This window comes from Ambystoma mexicanum, chromosome 8 (assembly GCF_040938575.1).
Source record: "Ambystoma mexicanum isolate Mex_15411 chromosome 8, UKY_AmexF1_1, whole genome shotgun sequence".
NCBI classification, from domain to species: Eukaryota; Metazoa; Chordata; class Amphibia; order Caudata; family Ambystomatidae; genus Ambystoma; species Ambystoma mexicanum.
The window spans coordinates 246,035,455-246,060,510 of NC_090929.1; positions in this window are offsets into that span (position 1 = coordinate 246,035,455).

The following is a 25,056-nucleotide window of genomic DNA, read 5'->3' on the forward strand; positions in this document are numbered from 1 at the left end:
GTGTATAGGAATAGTAGAGGAGGGATTGAAGCTACGAGAGTGTAGGTTTGAGGGGTTGGGGCACATGGTTTGTGGGCTGGTGGGGGTGGGAATTGTTGGTAGTGGGGCAGTACAGCCCATGTACATTTACTAGGCACAGGAAAAGACCACCACCCTCAGAACCTCAAATGTATTTACTAGGTGTAGGAGAAGGCAAAAATACTGGGAACCCCATATGCATTCACTAGGTGTAGGAGAAGGCCAACACACTATGCCTTTACTGGGCATAGGGGAAGGCCAATGATGGTAGAATCACACATCCCTTTATTAGACTTAGATGGAAGCCAGACCACCGATAACCCACATGTATTTTATAGTCATAGGAGGCGTGAACGCTCTAAGAACCCCACATGCATTTAAACGTCATAGGAGAAGGCTAAAGCAATGAGAATGGCATGTCCATTTTTATGGCACTGGAAAAGGCCAATGCACAGAGACCAAAATGTTCATTTGCTAGGAATAGGAGAATTAAATAAATTAGTGAGCACATTCCTTCTTAGAGACTGACTCATCATCAAGGCAAAGGCACTTGCTGTGGGCTTTTTGTAATATTGAGAAGCACGCTATTGCTTTATTTCCATATTTAATCCTTGTAAGGATAAGACACAGCACAATAGATTTGAATACCCCCCCCCCCCCGAATAAGAGTGGACCACGAAAGAGACCTGTGGTCAATTCGAAAAGTCAAGTGAGACCCACAACTGTAGGATGTCAACAATTTCCGGAGAAGTTTCTTTCTCTGTGCGTTTCCTGGTAAGGTAAGCAATGGGTAGCTCAGGCCCCTCTGAGATTAGCTGTGCTAAATCAACTCCCATTGAAAATGCAGAGGCTCCTGTATGATTGGTGGATTCATGTACACAGCCGGGGTTCTTTTGAATGGGGGTCCTGATGAAGCAACTTTTATATTCTCAAAGGCTGTTTGGCATACAGGAGACCAATTGACATTCTTTGGCACATTTGGGTGTCGAGCTATTCCAGGGAAAGGCAATAATTCCATAGTCCAAGATGAAAATCCAGTCATACAGGATAAGACCTAGGAATGCCCCCACGTGGGTCTGTGTGGTACTCATTTTTAAACCCTGAACCAGTTGCACTTTATCGTGAAGAGTCTGATTCTTACTGTTAACCTCTTTGTATCCTGTGTATGTCCGAGTTTCGTGTACTGCCTGGCAGTTGAATGCCTTGAAAGTGAGGCCATCATCGTGCAAGGTCTTCAGTAAAGTTTTCAGAAGGGATAGATGCACTTGTCATGTGTGGCTGACTACTGCAACATCATGAAAATAAGTAATGTTTAAGTCGCCTAAGCCAGATAACCTGGTTTACTGAACTCCAAAAGGGGGCAGGGCATTTTTCTTATCACAAGCCATGACAGGGAAGTAATAGTGCCATTCCCGGGTGGAAAATGCAAATTTCTACTTGGCTTCGTCATTCAGCCCGACCTGCCATTACCCGTCCAAAGGTACTTGACACTGCTGAACATGTCAATCAGATCATCTGCTCTAGTTATGCGATGAAAATCTACCTCTGTAGTCTATTAAAAAGTAGACTTCAGCTGTCCCATTGCTGGACATTTTAGGTACCAGCACCACAGGGCTACCAGATGCGCTATAGGATGCCACGATTTCCCCTAGGGCCAACATCTTACAGACTTGCTCCTTGATGGAGTCCCTCAACTTATCAGACATCCGGGAAATTCTGCATTTCACTGGCCTGCTGTCTCCTGTGTCCACATCATGGACACAGCATACTGTGTGACCTGGAATAATCACAACAAAACTCTGCAAACTGCCCAAACAAGCTGTTGACAGTCTTGCAGATTATTTTCTGCCAGTAATGCCCATTCTTGCTGCATGCATTTCCTGACAGGACGCTTTGTCCGACTCCTGGCCAGCTGGGAATAGCAAATGCCAATTTGGCATATTTGCAAGGAGAAAGAGGAGGAGAATGCACTACCACTAGATAGAAAAAAAGTGGTACATGTGGTGGAGGGAAGAGGAATTTCATACTGGGAGATGATCCAATGGATGAGGAAAAGGGGGTTGGACTGTGGGAGGCACAGAGCTGGGCCGAGTAGGATAGTGTGTGCTCCAGGCAAACTCCACATGATTAAGGTTGGGTGTGGTCAGGGTGTTGAGAGGGTGTCCCACGCATAAAAGGAGGGACTGGTGCGTGAAGGGGGATGAAAGAGTATGCCTGCATTACCATAAGGGAATTCATCTGCTAGGATGCCTACACTTTTTATCACTCACTACTGCCTATTTGAGTTTGCTCATACAAGCCTGATCTCTCTTTCTATGGGTGAGATCCCCACACAGAAGAAATCTTCTTGGTATTGAGGGTGTTGGTGCCTACATGTTAGAGGTGCGATCACTCTTCTTTTCAAGGAGGCAGATTAGACAAGTGACAGAGATCTTCCTTCAAATGTTTGGGGCCCTTACTTGGAAGAAGAGTTAGACCCTTCCGTTTTTCCTGATCCTCCGGGGATGTGGATCGACTGGGTCCAACAATGCAGTGCCATTTGACTGCAGTAATTGAATAGATGGTAGTGGAGAGCAAGCAGGCAAGGACACGTCAACAGCTTTATGTGGCTCAAAGAATGTGGAAAACATAGAATGTCAAAAGTTAGCTCTACGGGGTTTTGCAGAGGCTCATACAGTGACTCTATAGAATCAGTGCCCGACTGTGTTCATTGTGATCCTGGATTGCTATGGAGCCCTGTCTAAATTAATTGGGAAACAGTAAGTCCTTTTTCTGCCCTTACCAGTCAGGAAGCTTGCCAGAGAAAACTTGCAGGTGTGCCACTTCCAGAGGATGTCTTGGAGAACTGATACCGCCAATAAAGTTCCAGTAAAACCCTTCTTCTTAATTGCAATGTTGTGTAAGTAAGTGGTGAGAAGTCATTTCCCACAGTAGATTGGTTGATTTCAAGCCTTCTATAAAAAGTCCATTTTAGCTGTAGGAACAAGAGTGTTTGCCTTCTGAAGTCAGCTCCTAGGGTGCCTTGCATGCAGGAAGTTGGGAGGGGGCACAGTAAGAAGTGGGGTCTAAACAATTCCAAGATGGCGAGACCCTTCTTTTGGGACGATCTCCTCTACTAAGTTCCAATATACTACCCTCTCTATTTCCTTCCTGAAGAAAGAGATTCTAGTAATTGTCCCTCTATGACAACTTCCCCATTGTTCTGGGAAAGCTTCCTTTGAAGTACTGAAGCTCGGAAAGGTGTCAATACAGTAGAGAACGCATGGAGTCCTCAGGGCTGGGCCCGGCACCCGTTCTAGGTGAACCCAAGACCCAGTAGTAATGCACAAACGCTCTGACAACTGTAGGAGGCAGTGTATAACTGAGTTTCCTCATTGCCCATTATAACAAACCAGATATAGCTTTATATTATATTTAATCAATTTGCCACCAGATTTTGGGGATACCGTGGGTGTCCATTAATAATGTCAGAACATGGCTGTTGGAATTCCTTGGATCCCACCCGCTGTGTCAGGAATGCACACGTTTTTCTGGTGCTGTCATGTTTCCAATCCAGGTGGCAAAAGCTGGGATGTCAATAGAGAGGGGAAAAAAATGTGCACTATACTTTTACAGGATGGGGAATTTATAAAGTGAGGCCCGAATACCTGACCCCACTTTCTGCGTGAGAAAACTAGCATCATTTTACATAGTACAATTAAAAAAGCTCAGACTTGCAGACCCACATGGATGGCATTTCGTCACAGTTGTTCCTTTTTAGTTTCATCTATCAAGTGGCACTTTTGCATCACATATGATATGACATGATAGTTTATTTGTATAGCACCTATACACAATGTGTTCAAAAGTGCTTCAAGGCAAGGGAGGGAACAAGGGAAAATACGACGACATTCTTACGTGCCATGAATAGTAAGGATGTGAAATTAACTATCATACTCGGCCTGACGACATTTCAGATAGTGCAAGAGCTAAGGCATAGATAAGGAAGGGAGGGGGAGAGAAGAAAGGAAATGGAAACAGATAGGCGACTACCGTACTAGGCCTGACAACATTTCTGGTAGAGCCGGAGAAAAACAAAAGGTGAGGGAGAGCAGTGCAGAAAGGGAGGTGAGGAACAAAACAATCAACTATTGTACTAGGCCTGACGACATTTCAGCTACATTTCAGCTAGTGCTGGAGGGGGGAGAGGGGAAACAAGAAAGGGGTGGGAAATGAGACAGTCGGAGTTGTTATCATACTAGGTCCAGGGACAATTCTGATAGAGTAAGTGCATAGAAGAAAGTAAGGGAATGAGGGGAGGAGATAGGGAGAGGGAGAGGAGGAGAGAACAGAGAGTAAGCAGTCATAAAGAGTGGAGAAGCAAGAGGGGCGAGCGAATATAATTCCAGCAGTCAGTAGTAAAACATAACATTGCAAGCCAGGATACAAGATGAAGATGGGAACAGCATGATTTAGGGCCACTACGAGTACAAGATGCAAAGGAAGTCCAGCATTAGAGTTGAAAAAGGGTGACGCACCGTGAATCAATGAAGTCCATAAATATCAAATCCAGCATTTTCCACAAGACGTTGATGGTGAAACCAGAATGTATCAGGACAGACACCTGCAGAAGTAGGCTGGGGGGGGCAGGGGATAGTGTAGAAGAATCAAGCAAAACAGGCAACACCTTTGTGCGGGAAGGAGGGCCGGGCACAAGGAAAAATCACAGGCGACCAGAGGGTGTGGGGGATGGCCTGTGGGGACAGAGGGAGTAAACACGTTAGTGCATGCTTGCATGCTGTTTGAGCAGGTGGTCGGATCCTGGGTCCTCCTTGTCGGAACAGGTGCAAACAGGAATTGCCCTTTTCTTCATCTGCCCTTCACTTCGGACGCCCAGGCGAGAGACACCCTTGATCTAAGAGTTAAGAGTAGGAAGGAATAGGCAGGGCTAAGAAGGTGGGTGGTACTTAGGCCAGGTGACCTAGGTCCACTTGCACCTGCTCCCCATCCTCAAAGAAAAAGAGGCTGGAGGGGTCCTCAAGTAGGGAAAAAGAGTGGCAACCCATAAAGCACCAGGTTGGCAGGGCTTGCTAAGTGGGGAAAAAGAGTGGCAGCCAGGAAGGCACCAGGTGGGTGGAGCTTAGGCCAGGTGACCGAGATCCACTTGAACCTGCTCCCCATTTGCAAAGGAAAAGAGGCTAGAGGGCTCCTTAAGTAGGGAAAAAGAGCGGCAGCCAGGAAAGCAGCAGGTGGGCGGGGCTTGCTAAGTGGCGAAAAAGAGCAGCAGCCCGGAAGGCACCAGGTTGGCTGGGCTTTGGCCAAGTGACCAAGATCCACTTGCACCTGCTCCCCATCTGCAAAGCAAAAGAGGCTGGAGGGCTCCTTACTTAGGGAAAAAGAGCAACAACCTGGTTATAAGCCAATGTTCTTGCATTGGAGTTCAGCTAGGTGGGAGATTATGTGAGAAAGGGTTTCGTAACCTCTCATTGAGTATCAATGGCCATGCTTTATGGTTATTCCCACATGAACCATCCCCCATGCCCAAAACACATCATCTTGGGATTTCTTGGGATGTAGCTTTATCAACTAATAAAATCAAACAATGCCTTGCGAGAGCTATTTCTAAATAGCCTGATTAGATTTAATAGCTTAGTAAATACTTGAAATGCTACTGGTGCAATAAAAACACTCATGCCTTCAGGCATTCGATTTATGAGATCCTTACAATGGAGTCCTGTTACAAATTAGCATTGACAAAGCCAACAGTTGCGGCTTGTGTACAAGATTAGATAGGACATTCACACTGCTATCATTTGTCCAGTTAATCAAACTGCTGGCTTTGACAATGCGTGTTTTCCCTCTTCTGTTACCTAGCAAAATGGTGCATTTGGCCACCAATAATCTAGTTTTCAGATTTACGGCTTTGGACAAACACTATTATGATTAACAAGCGAAAGCGAAATTGCTAAATCTGGCATTTTTCAAATGTGAACAGATTAAAATAGCACTTTAATTCAGAAGTCGGCATTTTGCAAATTGAACTCAAACTGCTGTTGCTGATAACTTGCTGTTTTGTGACTTTAATCATTTGACGACATATGTTGTGCTGATTAAAAAGTTGGGGTATAAGAGAACATGGGGAACACAAATGAAAAGCACAAAGGACTTTGATTGCTGTTATAAAGTCTGCTAATAAAGTTTGGGAAATGATTTATGAAAAACACGTATTTGTGATCAGTTACGGCCAAATACATAGCAATTTGGCATTTGTGCAAACACTGCTCGATACCGGTACCCCGCTCGAGTGTATTTAGGAGCAGTCGTTGATGTCTCTGCGATTCAATTTGTGAGGCTCTGTACCCAACCCAACACATGCCGTTTCTTTCCCCGCGGGTGGAGGGAGTGGGGCGGTAAGCACCGGTTGGAGGCAGCAGCTTCTGTTTATTCCAATGCTGGTCTCATACTTTCTAATTAGAAGAAGGAGGTTTATGACCCTCAAATGCTGACCCATAAATGTCGCTGCGGTTCAGCAGGTGGTTGTGAGCCGCATTCCGCCGATATAGTGGAATCACAAAGCCATGAAAGCACCCTGGCCCTGAAATGAGCTATTGATTATCATCCTGTTCACAAAAGCGTTCTGTGCAAGTCTTGGAAAAAAAAAAAACAAAACCGAGAGCTGAAATCGCTGAGATCATGAAATATGGGGTTAGATAGATTCAACTGTCCCACTGAGGACAGGTCAATGAAATGAACCACCATCTACACTGATGTGGGCTGACACACATTCACAACCAATCACCCAGGTGCACACATACCCCAAAAACGCATGCCGACACCCACCAATGATCACACGCATGTACGTACACACACACGAACACACATGTTATATGTTTATTGGTTTTTAAAAGTGCTTATATACTATATTAATGTAAACTTTGCTGTTGTTTTGATGCGTGCTGACTAAATGTACACCAAGATGTCCATGAAGGCCTGTTTCTAGGTGTAATGTGTAAAGAGCACAAAACTAGAGGGGGTCCGTGCCCGTGGTGCTAGGATACTTTGATCGAGGCTGTTGTAAATCTGGTTTTAGAGGTGTAGTGTTGGATATTTGTTGTTTTATTAAAGGAATATCAACCTTTTGTGTCTGAGTGACTTTTTGGTCTATTTATAGTGTGTTTGAGCATCAAAGTTGAGAATGTAAGTGAGGGGTGGTTGGTGGAGGATCAGATGGGCAACTTAAACTGCCGGTGTCAATGTCTCATTGTTGGTGCCCTTTGGGAGAACTCTCATGAGTGGTGCTTTAGTTAAGGTACTTGTTCGGCAATATCCACAGGAACCCTGGCGTGTTGTGGTATCTCTGGCAGTGGAATGCATGAAATGACTTGTCCTGGATAAGTGGTGGGTACATGGGAAAAGGCAGCAAACATAGAGAACATGCATCTCTGAGAACCAAATAGACTAATAAAGAATGGGTGAGAACAGTTTCTGAGAAGGGATTCCAAAGAGGGCATATTCCTAGTGGGGTTAATGTTTATTTATTTAATATGTATTCATACATCTGTCAAGCCAACTTAACCCGTGGGCATCTAGGCTCTGGTTACCATTTAGTTAGTTAGAACAGTTAGCAGGCAAAGAAACAGGGGGTTTTCAGTCTTTCTGAACAAGGTGTAGGAAGGCTCGGATCTCAAGTCAGGGGGAGGGAGTTCCAGAACGTGCCTGCGGAGACAGGGAAACAGGCGCTGCCAGCTTTCACTTGCTTGAACCTAGGAATGCATAGTCGGTTGGCATAAGTGGTCTGTGTAGGCCTGGAACGGCTGGTTTGGAGACTCTCTGGGTGAGGTAGCCAGGGACAGTGTTATCGAGGGAGCAGCGGTTAATGGTGTAGATTTTAAACTTGATCCGTTCTCTGACTGGGAGCCAGTGTGCTTCTCTTCTTTGCTGCAGTGATGTAGTCATGTTCCCCAAGAACCAGGGTTGTCCTCTGAGGGCTTTATTCTGAATGATTTGCAGCTTCTTCAGTTTTCGTTCTGAGGTGCCTCCAAGGTGGGCATTGTAGTAGTGCAATTTTAAGCCAACAATGACCCTGGCAATGTTGAGGCAATTATCAGATGATAAAAAGAGTCTACTCGCATTGATGAGCTTGGTCCCCCCCTCTTTTACGTTTTTGGAGCTACGGCTGAAGGGGACAATTTGAGTTACACAGAGGCATTGATTAAGGAGCCCATCAGTGGTTCGACCATCTTTGATGACATACCACAAGTAGAATATACAAATTATCTCATAACACCAGAAACATTACTAAGAGCAAAGAAGAAGGGGTTCCGTACAGAATTGCATGGACACCTACTTGAAGAATATTTGAAGTCCACCACAATCCGACTTTGGCTACAAATACATGTGCTTCCAGCAGTCTTCCTTGAAGATGAAGAATATAAAATTTACTTCAGCCAAATCTTGACTAAGTGCCACCGCGACCTGATGTTGTTAACGATCAATACATTCCGGAAAAATTAGCAACCAAACAAAAACAAGAACGAGAGGCCCAGGAAACAACCTTTTTGGCCAGCGGCACACTGTCAGAATCAAAAAATCAATTGAATGCTATCAATCTAGAATGGGATGAGTTCAAGAAATTCAATCTGTTAAAGAAGTTGAACAAACTCAACACAGATATTGCCGCTTTCTCAAAAGAGAAAATACACCCATACTTGGCAAAAGATTATAAGGAACCAAATTGGAACTATAGGTTCCAAAACAGGCCCCATAACAACAAATGGTGGCTAATATTTTCTGACACGAGTTCCTCGGGCAGTGACCCAGGCAGCCTAGTACGCAGACAAAACTGTTACAACAGAGGCCATAATCTTTTAGGCCAGGGCGGACCAAGAGTCAGACGTCCACCAAACAGAGGCAATGGTCCTCCAGTGGGACAACAACAAACATTCCACACAAGACAACGGGGTTACCCCCGACAACACATAGTGAAACAGAAGTGTTCAATCTGTCCAAACATCCTCTTACCTCGATAGAAGGATGTGTCTTAAAGAAGAGGCTGAGTTTTGTGCAATTCAGCAGATAACCCTGTTGACAATCTGGAAATTGAATTAAGGAGGTTTTGTAGGACCATTAGGCTCTGGGCTTTCTTTTTGGAAAAATCAGACAAACCTGACAAGCCCTTAACGGGCTTTAGACCTAAATCCTCCTTCACACCAGGAAACTATGAAGTGCTTCCAGAGAGTGTCACCTTGGAAAGAATGATTCTTAAAGCTCTTCCTGAAATCACAAATCAATCTAGGACATCCCAACACAAACAGAATCTGTCGTTGGAAGAAAATCAGGCTTTAAAAACATTAGCCGGCAATACAAATAGAGTTATCAAATCTGCCGACAAAGGCAGAGGAATAGTGGTGATGGACAGAATAGGATATGAAAAGATGATATACGCCCTAATCAACAACATGAATAACTATGAATAAATCTGCATTGATCCGACAGACAACCTCATGAGAATGTTACAAGAGTTATGAACTCAGGGCATAGAGGCCAGCTTTTTAACATCAGAAGAGGCATGTTCTTGGCCCCTAGAGAGTGCTGCATACCTACAATATATACCCTACCCAAAGTGCACAAAAACAGTGTGGACCCCCCAGGGAGACCTATTATCTCTCTGTGTGGCTCTATTTTGGAGCCAGTTGGGAAATATATAGAAAAAGTCATCCATGATTTAGCAGAAGATTCACCTTCCTTCCTAAAAGACACCATGGCCACATCAATCATTACAAGGGACTTACTATAGAGGGTGACTGTAAATTGTTGGTTACATTAGATATAGCTGCCCTCTACACAAATATTCCCCAGAATGAGGCAGTGACCTGCATTAAGTGGAAGTTGAATAGTCGTCCAACACCGCATGGCAAACCAACACAGTTTATACTGAGCTTTCTAGATTTTGCCCTGTGCAATAACTTCTTCCAAATTTTGGATGATATTTACATCCAAAATCATGGTACTGCCATGGGGGCTGCTTTCGCCCCAGGCCTTGCAAACATCTATATAGCAGAATTCGAAGACCATTTTATTTACAACAACAACCCATTCAGCAATTACGTTTTTCATTGGGAACAATATATTGATGACATATTTTTCATTTGGAAAAGTTCTACAGAACATCTGGTTGTTTTTCTGTCTTGGTCGAATGAGAGCAAACACAACCTTACCTTTACTGGTCACTGGGATAATACACAGTTACCTTTCTTGACTTGATCATTGCACATCAATGGGGGTGTAAATATACATCATTATACAGAAAGGAGACCAATCGTAACAGCCTTCTAGAGTATTCCAGTCAACATCCTCCCTCCCAAAAGGAAAATCTGCCCTATGAGCAGTTTCTCCAGATCCGACGTAATTGTACAAACCTGGCTGATTTTGAACAACATGCTGACATTTTGGGGAATAGACTTTTGCAGAGGGGTACCCTCGGAAACTTATCAAGAGATCAGCAAAAAGGGCACGCTGGACGCCTAGAAAACACCCTTTGAGTCCTAGGGAGAAAAAAACCGACACAGATCGACTCGTATGCGTTACCACATTTTCACCGCTAACTGTGCAGATAAAGAAACTAATCAAAAAACACTGGAATTTAATCACCAGCACAGGATCTACCAAGTGGACTACCATTATTTGCCTTGAAGCGATACAAGAATGCACAACCGCTTGGTGCAATTAAGGTTGCAACCCATTGGAAGAAACTTCTCACAGAATAGCATTAGGGCTGCTTGGAGCTATGATAAGGAACGTATTATGGGCCTCTATCAATGCGGCAAGTGCAGTGTTGGTCATCTAACTTAAAAAAAACACCAGGTTTAAACACAGTGCGTTTAATTGGCACCTTTAACAATTTGCAAACTGTTTGTCTAGCAACGTCAACTATGCCATACAATGTCCTTGTGACCTTCTTTATGTGGCAATGACAACAAGAAAGATCTCTATCCGCATTAGTGAGCATAGGTCACAAATTTGTACGAAGTATGTGGCTGCACCCATTCTTCAACACTGTGTGACTGAAAATCACAACAAGGAAGATCTACATTGGGTGGTAATAGATCAATTGTCTCATGTTACCAGTTAATACTCTATGCAGTATAGACTGACCAAATTGGAGCAAAACCGGATCTATAGACTGAAAACTCATGAAATTGGCCTAAATGAAGATATTCAATGGACTTTTCTACTACAACATTAGTTAGATTTGCTCTCTTTTTTGTGGGCTGTTAATCACTTCCATTTGGAAACCTCACACTAGGTTGACCCACATGCATGTGGTGCACTAAATATGAAATCATTTGCAAGAATACATACACTGGGCTTTATCACTCTTGTTTGAGTGTGTATAACAATTGGTTCCTTTTTAGCCAAGTACCTCATTGGCACGTCTTTGGACTATGTAATTGTTTGGTCTTGTCTTGTGCCTAGCTTTTCGGGTTTGGCGGTGCATTGGGCATCTAAATGCCGCACCTGCCCTTTAACAAATCCCAACAGGATGACACATTATACAACACATTTGCCCCTCCCCCCGCACCAGAATTATGAGTACGTAGGATCACGTGGATCAGGGCTACTTGTAAACGGCGAACATCCACCTCGCTTTGCAATGGCTTGAAGTGGCATCTCAATGCAGAGATCGTATCCAGATTAAGCACAGTCGACTGGGTCCTTCTCAGGTAAGCCGTTGTTTGCACTTCTCTCGGTTTGGTGTCTCGGAGTAGTATGCCATCGTAAAAGTTTACTTTTTCTTGGCCTCGGTCTTTGTTTTTCGATGGCAGCAACCAGTTGGCCTCCCTCTAACAACACACCCATAATTTGGGCATTGGACTTACTTTGTTAGAAGAATCAGGTGGGGCGGTGCCATTGTTTGGTTCCCTGCACATCACACCATCAGAGTTGCTCTCCCCCGACTGGGTACCGTGGCGGCCTCACAGACGGGCCCCCCGGGAGGCTAACAACCGTTTTGCTGGACCCCTGTGCGACCCGTTTTTTTAGAATTGCTGACGGCCGGCGGTGGAGTTTTTTTGAGATTGGGGAATTGCTGGATTAATGTTAGGTATCTCAGAACTTGATGGACATAGGCACTAAGAGCTCCTGTTCTTCTCTTTCTTTTTCCCGTGTGTGCATTCACTGGTTTAGATTGGGCAGAACATCATAGGAAGCAGGGTGACAGATTGCCCCTGCAGGACATACCTGGGCGAATGATTCACTGTCCCCCCTGTCTTCAGCTTCTTCGCTCCACATCGGAGATTCTCATCTTGAAGCCCCGCAAGGTAATGGCATTAGCACCAGACAAACCCCAAATTTACCTTTAAAAATAGATAACTGTAGGACACTACATAATAACAATGTAGGATATGCACAATGCAGATATAATAAAGGCATGGAAAAAGGAACCACCAATTGATGTGAGGTTTTACCCGGGAAATGGTATCCAAATTTCTCCACAAAAACAGTGACGCAATCTGGCGTACTCTCCGCCCCACAATTACAACTTAGTGGGTAAGACAGACTAATTTCAAACTCTGAATACTTCTGTGGACGCATGCTCACCAAGGGCAGATACTAAGTAGCAATTTTTTTCAGATGTATATCGTTCCTCTTAACCCTTTAAGTCTCCCTCAGACAAGTGTCTCCTCGAGCATGCGCAACATGCAGTGGGGGTGTCTGTTCCACTTTGGATTAACAGTGGTTAGCAACACAATCTTTCCAAAACACACAAGAAAGGATTTTTTTTCTTCTTATTATTTAAACTGATTCAGTTCAGATGATGCTCTAAGATGTCTGGCGCATACACACACCTAAACATAGTGTTATGTTTTTAATTATTGATGTATGTACAAAACACACAGGATGCTATGTAGAGATTGATTGAAATATTTTGCTTTGTTTTTCCTTCTTTTCTCTCTCTATCCTGCCTCTTTAGCAATTCATCTGGTTCACAGAAGTTGTGGAATACGAAATATGCAAGATACAACATGTTAACGATTGGATAAAAAAATTCAACACACACCAACTTGATTTACTGTATAAAACTGTACATTCACAATTACATGTCCTGATGAGGAGCACTAGTGGGAACTTGTATAACCACCCAGTTACCCGAGTTGGCTCTAACTTGGGTCCGTACAGAAAACAATGTGGTAATCAATATATGTTTAAAGAAATCTTGACAACATATACCACTTTAAAGAAAATATATGTTGATGCATTTTAGTAGACAAACAATAATGTCCAGTATTTAACAATTTATGGCATAGACTAGATAGTCTTGTTGTAGAACAGACAACAGACAGACATTGTGGTTATTTGCACAAGTATGAATGATTTTGGTATGAATGGGGATGAAAGGGTATGAAATGAATGGTGTGAGATATGCGATCACCGGTTGGTGTGGTGCATTTTTACAGTTGGTTTTTAACAATTCACTTTTTGTACTTACTCTTATGATTTTTTTTTTTTTTTGTAAAGTATTTTATTGGTTTTTTCAAGAAAGTGAGAAACATTACAAACTTACAAGTGTGGTAATAAAGAAACGATACAACAAAAAAAAAAGTAACGTGAGAACAACCAAAACAACAGCAGTCTATATGTAGCGTTAATTATGAGATGTTTGGTGGCAAGTAAAAATTATAGTTCCGATGTTACAGGAAGCGAGGGGAACAGATTCGGGTAATTCCATCTCTGTATCAGTATGAAAAATCGGGTGTTGTAGGACGCTACAGTCCCTCAGGGAGGCTTATAGTCTGCCTTGAAGCGCATGTCACTCAGGAGGGCTTTCCAGGAGTCCAGGGTTCCACTTGTGGCTTCTCCGCTGGTTGTGATCCCGTCCTGCCAGGCCCTGGTTTCAGCAGTCGTCCATCTCGCCAGTTCGCTCAGCCACCGAGCATGGCTGGGGCCCGCTGGAGTCTTCCAGGCCATCGCTATTGTTCTCTTGACCAAAATGCATGAGATGTCCATTAGTTTCACCAAATGTTTAAATTTGCCCGGTCTAGGATATATACCTAGTAGGCACTCTCCGGGCGTCCAGTCGTATCTTACCATGCCAGCTTCTGCGCAGGATTGTTTGGCTTTGAACCAGAGTGATTTCACTTTGATGCAGGACCAGAACATGTGGATCATGTCTGCCTTGTCATTTCCGCACCATGGGCACGTCGGGGGTATTTTCGGGTTGAATGAGGCAATCCTGTGGGGAGTCATATATGTCCGGTAAAGGAAATTCAGCTGTATTTGTCCGAATCTGGAATTCCGGGACACTTTCTTGGGGTAGATCAGTGCTCTCTCCCATTCCTTGTCAGTAAGTGGTGATTCAAGATCTGCCTCCCATTTCGCCTTCAGTGCCTGACCTTTGGGGTTAGGCTTGTCTATGAGTCTGTTGTAAAGTCTGGAAACTGGTCTCCATCCATCTGAGAGGTCGTGCATTTCCTGCAGCAGTGGGTCTGGGGTGGGCTCTTCCGGCCAGCTGTTCCACTGCTTCTTAGCGATCTGTTTGATCCTGTGGTACCAGAGGAACTGGCCCTTGGATAGTCCTTCAATGTTCTGTAACGACTCGAAGTCCCTGAATTCCCCATCAGTGAACATGTCTCCCCATGTATATATGCCTGCTTCCTCCCATCTCCTGGTAGTGGGAAGTTCCGCCTCCGACTTGCACACATCCACCATTATGGGGTTATCCGGTGAGTACGGATGTTTCACTTGCCTTATGTGACAGGCCCTGGCCCATATCTGCCTGCCCAGCTTGACAATCAGCAGAGTTTCGGGAGGTAGCCGAGGGGGAAACCATAGAGTTTCTTTGGGGATTAAGTTTGTGGAAGATTGCCTGAGTAGTTCCAGTTCGGCCGATGTGTCATCAGACAGCCACTTCGTAATGTGACTGAGCTGGGCCGCCAAGTAGTAAAGGTGAAGGTCTGGGAGTTTTATTCCGCCTTCCTTATGCGGGAGAGACAGCGTGGCCAGTGTGAGCTTGTGTCTGCTCGGACCCCACAGGAAGTCCTTGATGATGGCCTCTAGTGTCTTGAAGAAAGGCGGGCGAACGTAGTGGCAAATATTGGCAAAGAAGTACAGGAATCGAGGAAGGATTATCATTTTGGCAATCGCCGCTCTACCCACCATTGACAGTGGTAGCTTGGACCAAAATTTGATTGAACGCCGAAGGCCGGTGACTGCTGCTATAGTGTTATGTTCGTGTGTGAGTAGCGGGGTGTGACCCACATTGATTCCCAGGTACCGGAACTTGTCAGGTTGCCACTGTATTCCGATAGGCGGGAGGTCGTCTACTGCAATGCCCCTCAGGCTAGCTAGGGGGAATGCAGTTGATTTGTGTCTGCTGAATCGTATCCCTGAGTACTTTGCATAATTGTCGAGAACTTCTAGCGTTGTGGGTGCGTTAAGCTCAGGGTTCCTCAAGTAGAGAAGTACATCATCCGCGTATAATGAAATTATGTTGTAAACGTTGCCCACCTTAATGCCCGCATCAAAAAACTGTTGGCGAAAGTATATGGCTATTGGTTCTAGGCCCAATATATACAGCATGGGCGAGAGTGGGCACCCCTGTCTCGTGCCCCTTTGTATTGCCCAGGATCCCGAGACAATTCTGCCTGTTTTAACCCTTGCCATTGGCGAATTATAAAGTACCTGGATCCATCTGATGAAGCCCGCACCAAAGCCGAAGCCCCTCAAAACCTCCACAAGCCACTCCCAATAGATAGAGTCGAAGGCCTTGATGGCATCAAGTGACAGTATCGCCAGGTCCTCCTCTCGGTCGTGGGTTTCGGCCATGATGTGTTGTAGTCTCCTGAGGTTGGCCGTGGTGTTGCGTCCTGGGACGAATCCATTTTGATCTTCGTGAATTATGGATCCTACCACTCTGGCGAGTCTGTTGGCTAATATAGAAGTGAGGATCTTGCTGTCGTAATTCAGCATGGCCAAAGGTCGATAAGAATCACAATCGGTGGGTGACTTGTGCGGCTTGAGCATTGGAATAATTATGGTCTCTTTCATGGTGTTGGGCAGGATGCCATTTGTGTAGGCTTCTTGATAAACTTCATGCAGGATGGGGGTGAGGGTGGGTTCGTAGGTCTTGTAGAATTCGGGCGGGAGACCATCACTGCCGGGGGCTTTGCCATTAGCGAGCGATCTGATGGCCGCTGTCACATCTTCGGAAGTGATTTCCGAGTCCAGTTCCTCCCTCTGCTCGCTGGAGATTTGAGGGAGGCCTATCTCCTCCAATGTTTCGATTAATTCTGCGGCGGGCACCTGGGACTCGTGGGCATACAATTTGGAGTAGAACTTAGCAAAAGTCTCGTTGATCTCCATCTGCGTCATGTGTGTTACTCCTTTTTCGTCCTTTATCTCTGTTGGCAGGTGTTTAGGGTGTTCCCGCTTGCAGAGCCAGGCAAGCAATCTGCCGGGTTTGTCAGACTCGCTGTGGGATCTGGCGGTATGTGTTGCGAAGTCAAATTTCTCCAGTCTGACCCATGATTCCTGACATTTTATACGGGCTGTTTTAAGGATCTTCTCGGACTCTGGGGAAATGTCAGGGGCGGACTCTAGTCTTGCGATCTCTAATTCCTGGGCCTCAAGAGAGGACTGTAGTTGTCTGCGGGTTCCGCCCGCTCTTGAAATGATTTCTCCCCTGGTAACCACCTTCATGGCCTCCCACAGTGTGGACCAGGTAGCCACCGATCCCTTATTGATTTCGACATATTCCTCTAGCTTCTCAGCAAGGTCCTCTCTGAACTCTGGATCATCCAACGCTGCTGTAGGCATCCTCCACATAGGAATTGGAGGTTTGGGTCCACGCAGCTGCCAATGCATGGCGAGCGGGGAGTGGTCGGAGATCGATCTCCCCAAATATTCAGTGGATGTGGCCAGTGGAGATTGTTCCTTATCAACAAACAAGTAGTCGATCCTTGTGTGGACGCCATGTGGAGCTGAGTAGTGTGAGTAAATTCTGGCCTCTGGATGTTGCACTCTCCAGATGTCTACCAGGTTGAGCTGGTCGAGTGTTTCCGTCAAGGAGGTGGATGCAGGATTGCTTGGCTGAGGAGGAGGGCGCGATCTGTCCTTGCTTAAGTCCATGACGCAGTTGAAGTCTCCCCCCCACACGAAGGTCCTGCCTCGGTGTTGTGCCAGTCTAGCACTCAACGTGCTTAAGTATGACGGGATTCCATGCTGCGGAAAGTATGTGTTAATGAAGCACACTGGGGTTTGTTCTATGGTTCCCCACACTGATGTATATCTCCCTTCCTTGTCAGAATCCCAGCCTTCTAGCTGAAAAGGCACATTCGGGTTCACCCATATCAGTACGCCTCTCGCATATTTGGAGTAAGGAGACCCCCTCGTGGTCCCATCCCATCGATCTGTTAACTTAGACATGGAGTCCGCTGTAAGGTGGGTCTCTTGTAATAGCGCAATCGAGACCTTCTTCCTCCTGAGGTAGGACTGTACACGGTTCCTTCTGAGGTATGAAGCCATTCCCCTCACATTCCATGTCATCACAACAAGTTGCGACGCCATCGGATCGGTGTTCTGAATTCGTCTTGGAGTTCTGGCCCGCTGGCCCGGTGGCACAACGAACCACAGGTGGTGTTCTGCGGGCGGGGGGCCCCTGGTTCATGAAGTCTTGTGTCGTAACTTGCCACCATCTTGTACTTTACCAACATTGATGATTCGTAGACTGCAAAACCAACTAAACTAATAACATAACACAAACTGGTGCGCCCAGCGACTACAACGCTGTCGCGGTGCTCAGGCGCTCTCAAGCCGTCTGAACCCATCCGGGAATCGGGCGTGAGCTGGGTCGGGCGGTGAACTGGCCCAATTGGATTGTCTGCTGGGGGTAGGGTTGGTGCGAGGTGGCAGGGCCGTGCGAGGGCCGCTTCCATAAGTTAAACTGTTGTTTGGATTACCTGCTGGGGTCCGGTTACTGGTGGTGCGAGGAGACTCGGGACTTAATCATCATTCCGAGGAGGATCCTTGCCATCGGCTAGGTTATTATCTTCTAGCCACATATTGGCCGCCTCCGGGTTTTCGAGAAATATCGCTCGCCCATTATAAACAACTCTCAGGCGCGCGGGGTACAGCAGCCTGTATTTAATGTCCAGTTGGCGAAGCTTTGCCTTGATCGGGACGAATGTGTTCCTTTCCCTCTGCACTTTCTGGGTGTAGTCGGGGTAAATAGTAATTTTTGAGTCCCCCCTTTCAATGGGACCTGCTTCCCTGGAGTGCCGTAGGATGGTTTCTCTATCTTGAAAATTCAATATTTTGGCTATTATTGGCCGTGGATGCGAGCCGGGGGGAGGACGTCTCTGGAGGGATCTATTTGCCCTTTCGACCGCAAAGCCTTGGGTTAGTTTTCTGGCCCCGATCTCTTGTAGCAGAAGGGTTTCGACATAGGATGTGGTGTTTAGGCCCTCTGTTCCCTCCGGGATACCCAGGATCCTGATGTTTCCCCGTCTGGCCCGTCCTTCGGCTTCCTCCGCCCTTTCCTCCAGGAAGGCGACCCTCCTCTTTAGATCGGAGACTTCGGACTTCAGGGTTGTGGTGGCCCCGGACAGCTCCGTCGTGGAATTCTCGACGGTCGTTACCCTCTCCGTCAAGTTGCGGGCATCTTGGCGGATGAGTTGTATGTCTATCTTGAACTCATCAATCTTGGAGTCAATGTGGGTTCTCAGTGAGGCAATGGCATCCAATATCTGAGAGCGATTGTCGTTGACCTCCCCTTCGTTCGGATGAGTGTTTTCGGAGAGGCTAGGTCTGGACTGGGTGGAGGTCTTCGCCTTGGTCGAGACAAAGGAGTCCATGGTGGCTGCCCTGCTCTTGTTCTTGGTGGCCATCTTGAAGCCGCTGGACGTAGATCGCCGAGTCGGGGAGCCAAGTGCAGGCGGCCCAAGGGTGCGGTGGTGGTCAGGGGCCCACCAAAGGGTATTATGTAGGCTCACGCACCTTGGGTTTCAGGGCCCCCGAGTGCTTCGGCTGGAATCAGATCGTTCGGGTGATGGCCGTGGGGCGGGGTGCTGCTTCTCAGAGGTGGCGAGTTTCTCTTTATGTGATGCCATCCACGTGGTTCTAGTTGTAGTCCGCGTTGACGGAGTCAGGGGCCTGGGGGCCTGTGTCGATTCCAGTGTCAGACAGGGGTCGCCCCCCCCGGCCTTGTTGCCGATCCCCAAAGCGCTCCGTCAGCGTGAAGCTGTGCCAGGCGCCATCTTGGATCAATGCGCGGCGGAGGGGGGGGTGGGATCCGGAGCCCGCTCTTCCTCACGGGGGCTCCGAAAATTCCAACACTCGAGTAATTCTTAATGGGGAGCACTTCCCCCACCGATGCGTGCTTTTCCGCTGGCTGCAACCACTCTTGTACCGGAGAAAAAGGATCAGGAAGCGGCGTCTCGGCCTGAGCCCGGCAGATCAGCTTCTGCCCTCCATCGGCTCCAAGCCACGCCCCCTTACTCTTATGATGATGATAATTAGTTTATGAAAAACTTTACAAAATAAATACATTTAATAAATAAATTGTTCTTTGTCTAGATTTATACTCTACAAACAACTTCCGTAGCGGAAGGGATTGTGTGGTGCTTCTTCTGGCGTAATTGATATCAGAAATGTTAGGAGGGTTTGTACTTGTCCACAGACAATTGCACTTTTTTGTATGAGCTTGGCCGTTTATGCAGCTGATGAGATAATGGCGTTGACATGGCGGGACAAGGTGAGAGTGGCATCTAGGTGGAATCCAAGCATCTTAACAGTGGGGAGATATGGATGGGGTGGTTCTCAGTGGTAAACAGTCGGTAGTATGGGCTGAGTTTGGCAAGGTGTGAGGGGTTGTCTACAAGAAGGATTTACGTTTTCTCATTGTTGAGGCATAAGCAGTGGGAGGTCATCCAGGCTTGAATCGTTTCGTATATATCATTGATTTTTTGAGAGTCCATGTGGTGGTTCCCAGTAATGGGGATAAGTACCTTGGTGTTGTCAGCATACTTTGTGTACTTGATGTTGAGAGAGTTGAGGAGGGTAACGAGTGGTTTAGTATAGAACCACTATAGACATTGTAGAGGGTAGTGGAGATACAGGATCCTTTGGGAACTTTGTGGCAGTGGTGTGGTTGTCAGCAAAGTCTTGTTAGGTGCGATCAGCCAGGAATGATGCAACACTTGGTAGCATCTGGTGAAAAGGAGGCAGTGTTGGTCAGATGGTGGCAGATCATGGAGTGATCAACCAGGTCAAAGACTGTGGAACAGTCGAATAGCATAAGGTGGGAGTGGTTTCCTGAGTCTCTGGCATCGTCCAACTGGCTCTTGATGTTATGACGTGCCAATTCTCTTCCATGGCTGGGCTTAAACCAGATTGACTTGGGCTAAGGATTTGATGCTGTTGAAAGTGTTGCTGAGTCTGCAGATAGGCACCCCAGTCTATGACTTCTAGAAGAAAGGGAACTATGTTAATGGGTCAGTAGTTTGTGGCGATTTAAGGGGTCAAGTGAGGGCTCCTTGAGGGGAGGTGATATCCATGATTATTTTAGGGAGACAGGAATGGAGCAAGAGGCAAAGGAGGTATTAATGATGTGCGTGATTTGTAGCAGTACGAGGTCAGCACACTCTTTGATGAGAGTGTAGGGAAACTGTCTGCTTTACATCTTTAAGGTTTAAAGCCTTAAGGATGACAATAACCTCTGGCATAGAGACTGGGTGGCAGTTGAATAGAGGAATGGATTGTTGGTGCAGTGTCAGGCTGGTAGGCGTCTGGGAGGTAGTGTTGATGGCGGTTAGTCTCAATTGGCTATTGCTTTGTTGTAAGGCAGTTTTGTCCAGGAGAGTACTCTGGATGTTGTTGCACCAGGTAGCATTCTTGGTGACCTTTGATGGAGGTGAGACTAGGGATTCTGGTTCCCGTAGGACAGAAAATAGCAGGGCGGTCTTAGACTTGGTATTTGCAATCTGAGTGTTGTAAATGGATGCTTTGGCCAGTTGTATGGCTTTTTTGTAGGTTCTGGAGTGTTTTGTGAAGCAGGATTTGTTCTCTGCTTTTGGCCATTGGCACCAGGTGCATTCACTAGAACATTTTTCGGCATGTAGGGAGAGGAGCTCAGCAGTGTACCAGGAGTTGGTGAGTATGGCTTGTTAAGGGGTGCATTTTTTGAGGGAGGCCAGTTTGTCAATGGCTAAGTTGAGGGTTGAGATATAGTGGCTGACTAGACTGTCAACGTCGAGAATATTGGGAGAGGGGTGAGAGTTTCCGAGCAGTGGCTGGAGAAGTTCACTGGAGAGGTTGTGGGTGCAATGGGTGATGAAAGGGGCCATGGATGGGAAGGGGAGGAGTTGGTCCAAGGGTGGGATAGTGAATGTGATGAGGTGGTGATCAGACCAGGTGCAAGGGCTGTTTGCGAGGATGGTGGTATTACAGTAGTGGTCTAGTATCCAGTCCAGTGTATGTCCTATTGTATGTGTGGGCTCCAGTTTTATTTTTTTACAGAAGTTGAGGCCAGAGGTGGCGCTGCCCAGAGGTGTGGCATCTCTGTCTGGGGAGTCGGCATACTTGAGATTGAAGTCCCCTACAGCTATGACTTTAGAGTTGGTTTTCTAGTTGCTCAGGTATAGTTGCAAGAGGTCATCCTCGAATGTAGTTGATGGGTCAGGAGGGCAGTAGAGAATGTGCATAGTACATTTCGATTGTTGCAGTGAATGGCGTAGTTGGTGGAATGGCAATGAAGAGAGCAGGACCAGCGGCATCCTGGAGCCAGGTTTCAGTGATGGCTAACATATCAAGGTTGTTGGCTACAATGAGATCCAGGATGTCGGGTGCGTGGGCAATAAGTGAATGTGCATTAATCAGCACACATAGTATGCGGGGGGTGGCAGGCAGGTGTGGCAAAGTGTTGTATGGGATATCTCTTGCAACTGGCATGGAGGCAGTCACCCTGAGTGCAGAGGTTTGATTGATTATGTGGATGTTGTTGATGGCCACAGGGGGCTGTTGGGGTGAAGAGGGGAGCATGGATGCGAAGTCCTATGGTCAGCACAAATGCAGGGTCTTGTGGGCATCATAGAAAACTGGACATGCATGGCTCAGGGCATGATGGGGCCATGGGCAGATTGTGAGGTGCGGTGTAAGGCAGGGCCATGGGCAGAATGTGTGGTGTGGGACATAGTGGGTCTGTGGACTGACTGTGTGGTGCAGTACTTGTCAGGGGCACAGGCAGAGTGCATAGCATGGTGCATAAACGAGCCATGGATTGATTGTGATGTGCAATGCACAGCAAGAGCATGGACTGAATGCCCCTATGATCACTTGTCATGCTACAATGTTAAGTGTGAGATCTAGGAGCAGTCACATTAATCACATTGGGCACTGGAAGAAAATCACAGTAGAAAACTTACTTCATTATGTACCAGGTAGTAGATCAAACAAAGGAAACATTACAAAGTGACAATGTAGACATATTTACATTTAAATTATCTATTTCAATTATTGGTTCACACTACAGTGGCATGATTAATTTCATGTCCCCAGTTTACAGTCCCACCCTACAAGTGTAAGAAAAACAGGCAGTGATTTCTCAAAACTGGAAATGCATTTAAAGAAATTAAGTCAATCTAAAAAAAAGGGTGGTCTTAGTCTTTGAACCAAGGAAATCACTGCAATGTTATAGGTTCAAACACAATTGGTCAGTAAATCGACATTTGACCTGCCTACATGAATCGTGTTAAAATAAATTCTATCAAGCATTCATTTCCATAGTCAATGCTATATATTTATAGCATACTCTAAAAGATGAACAGCATCCTAAACACTTCTATTGCTTCTCATGTTCAACTTCACAAAAGCATTTTAACATCAGCCATCAGATTGTGGTTGCACTGTGTCAAAGCAGAGTCATAATCTTTCCCAATGACATCCTCCATTGACAGATCAACATGATTTTGCTACATGCAATGTGGCACAAGTGATTCCTCCATGTTTATGCAATCTTCTCTTAATATGCGTATACAGCATTCGACGAACATGTGTACGCAATGTTGAATCTAGATATATGTTTACAGCTTCCTATCTAAAAGTGTGTGTGCAGCATTCTGTCTATATGTAGGTTTAGTTTTAAATGTATTCTTATTTATTTACCTTTGGTCCTATCAGTTTGGGCTGGAGATGTCATATTCCCCAATGAGAGGTAACAAGTTAAAACACCCTTGGCCTTTCAAATTACATAGGAATCAGCCTGTGCACTTCAAGATAAGGGACTTCAATGGATTCATATGCAATAAATCTTTCTGGGATTAATTATCTTTGCAAATTTATTTTGCACAAACATCTAAATTATGGCTAGGTTCTCCTCCAACCACACATTTGTATAATATCACATTAGGTAATAGTATTTCGAGAGGAGACTATGGCCTGAGTGATTCTATGCTGGCATGAGCCAATGATTCTACTTTAAATGGTGCTTCATTTTACAAAAACACTCTGCATTTAAGTTGCAGAAGCGCTATCAGTCCTAAGTGTGCCTCTCAATTAAAAGAAAATGCATTGGGTTTAAGGAACATACATCTCAATGGCATTCAGTTTCAAACAGAAAACACAGGACATTTTATTTAGTACTGCACCTGTGTCCTGTCAGATTAGGATCCCATATCCTCCAAGCGCCTTTGATTGTTGCAATGTTATCCTTGGGCAGCCTCCAGGAGATACATTTTGTTCTTGAGGCAATGCCAAGGACAAGTCTAGACATTTCCATTACAATATTTCCCACTGGTCAAAGTAAAAAAAAGAGGAGTTAAGATTGTGTTTAGTTGTCATTTTCTGTTCTAAAAAGTAAGAGGTACGAGGAGGGATGGCACCTTGTTTTGAATGATGGGCTAAATATAACCTTAATTACCAGAGCTATAGTATAAGCCCATAATGACGGCCAAAACCGATTCATAGGTAGAGTGCTGAAGGAGCTTTTCACCTTCCCTAAGGGCAACATTGTTTGCCTCAGGATTTTAATCTGGTTGTCTGGTAAAACTCTAAATTGGGATTCCTCAGACAGCAATAGATGCAAGGTCATCCCAGTTGAAGGCCAAATTGATCAACATCTGGAGGTACCTGATTACTGGGGAGAGGAATTATACCATCCTCTCCAATATGACTTATATACTCTTAGCACAACCATATCATACTGTGGCAGTCACCACACTATAGTTAAGTTGATCATCAAGTTCCATAGAAAACCAGCAAATGTAAGTACTAATAACATTTGACTTGTATGATGATGTGGCTGATATTTTGTAAACAAAAGGATTGTCGTTCTCCCCAGCACTAGGTTGGAAGTGCTGGGAAAGACTTGTTTAAAAAGTTATTAATAGAGTGATAATACGTTGTTTTCAGCCTACGCCCACTCATTTCCGCATAGAGAATAATTCCACATTTCTACAAAGCAAAATCTGCTGAGTAAATTGGACAAGGTACTAAACAACTTGAGCATGAAGCATTATCTCAATTTCCAGGAGGTTTCTGGAGTTATTCCATCAAGTAATTGTTCAAATATTTGACGGAGAAGGCGGTGCCCGTCTCTCCCAACATTATAGTTACATTTTTTTCCATGGTTCTTTGTAGCAGAGGCTTTTCAGAAATGAAAAAGCCACTATTTGCTTTTGTTTTAATGTGAGAGATAACCAGGATTATAACAGGTATAACCAGGGTTCGTTGAAAATGAAAAGCAGAAAAAATGGCATTTTGAGGAGGAAAACGGATGAAATGGTGTCAGGCTACAGGTCAGGAGGGGAAAGAGGACACCATGTGAAACTGGGGAGGTGGGGGCTGGGGACGAAGTTCAGAGCTCAAATATTTTCACATTACAAGGGTTATACTGGGGATTAGTGTGTTTGTAGTGGAAAACGGGATCAGGAATGAAAGGTGTGTCACACAAAAATAAATGTGCTTATTTTCAGGCATCTAGAGATAACTGGGGTTTTATGTAGTAAATTGTAAATATAACCACGGTTATGGAAAAACATATTTTTAAAAGAGACCTTTAAGACAATT